This window comes from Octopus bimaculoides, chromosome 16 (genome assembly GCF_001194135.2).
Source record: "Octopus bimaculoides isolate UCB-OBI-ISO-001 chromosome 16, ASM119413v2, whole genome shotgun sequence".
NCBI lineage: Eukaryota > Metazoa > Mollusca > Cephalopoda > Octopoda > Octopodidae > Octopus > Octopus bimaculoides.
This window is the reverse complement of record NC_068996.1, coordinates 53,297,104-53,298,521: the sequence shown is the minus strand read 5'-3', so window position 1 is coordinate 53,298,521 and position 1,418 is coordinate 53,297,104. Positions and strand designations below refer to the sequence as shown.

The window sequence follows — 1,418 nt, the reverse complement described above, 5'->3', positions numbered from 1 at the left end:
ATATATATATATATATATATATATATATATATATATATACACACACACACACACAAGGATACATACATGTGTGTGTGCATGTACACTCTTGTGTTGACATCATGTTGTGGTTGTAAACATTGAAGTGCTGTTAATTTCTGGTCTTTTGTGAAAAGTATGTCGGGTGATGGAGAAATGTTAGCTTGCTTTGTAACAGGTGAGGGTTGGTGACAGAAAGAGCATTCAGTTGCAGGAAACCTACCTCAGCAAATTCTGATTGATCAATGCAAGCATGGAAAAGTGGGAGACAAATGATGATGATGATGGTGATCTTCGTCACAAGAAAAAAAAAACAGGGTGCAAAAGAGTTTAGAGGAAGCAGGTCTTTACTGAGTGAAACTAATGCGATTTGATTTTGAAAGGAAAAAATATATGAATACTTGAAAACTGTTTTAGGCAATTCAAGAGCACAAAATCAGGATTTAGAAATGACAAGGGAAAAGTGTAAAAACAATGTAAAACATGAAATCCACCACCACCACCATCATCATCATCATCATTGTCATCTTAATGTACACTTATTCATGCTTACATGTGTTTGTTGGAATTTGTAGAGGCAAATTTTCTTCAACTGGATGCCCTTCCTGCTGCCAACCTTTACCTACTTGCAAGCAGGGCAATATTTTCTTATGGCCAGACATGTTTTTCATGGAAGAAAGTGGCCCTTGTTTACAACAATCATGATATCAGGATGATGAGATATCAACACACACACACACCCACACATACATACATGTATATGACAGTCTTCTTTCAGTTTCTATTTACCAATTCTACCCACAAGGCTTTGGTCAGCAAATGTGGAAGAATATTAGTTTTAAGATTACTTTAAAGCAATCTTAAATGAAGCTTAATACTAACATTAAATAAATCTAGCAAAATCTTATTTCTCTTTGATTGGCATTCTTTAAAATTTTCTGTTCCAGATTAGATGACAACTTAGTATTTTATGCTTAGAATAAGATCCCAGTATATGTGTGTGTGTGTGTGTGTGTGTGTGTGTGTGTGTGTGTGTGTGTGAATCAGTTGGTGTCTCCTTATCTTGACATCATGTGATCGTTGGAAACGAATGTTACTGTGATACAAGTGGCATCATTTGTTTCGAATCCTCTGTGAAAACGTGTATAAAATTGCTAATTGGTGGGTAATGTTTTGTGTTCAGTTAAACGTAACCCTTCAACATTCAGATTACTTGGTCAAATGAAATGCTTGTAGCTTGCTAACCAACCACATGGTTCCGGGTTCAGTCCCACTGCGTGGCACCTTAGGCAAGTGTCTTCTACTATAGCCTCGGGCCAACCAAAACCTTGTGAGTGGATTTGGTAGATGGAAACTGAAAGAATGAAAGAAGCCTGTCGTATGTATGTGTGTGTGTGTGT

At 36.7% G+C, this 1,418-nt stretch overlaps 1 protein-coding gene across 1 annotated transcript in view; it reads left to right on the top strand.

Moving 5' to 3' along the window:
* The window catches only part of LOC106883719 (histone-lysine N-methyltransferase SETD1), a 70,395-nt gene that overhangs the window by 31,149 nt on the left and 37,828 nt on the right, over positions 1 to 1,418 (top strand). The window lies entirely within an intron of this gene.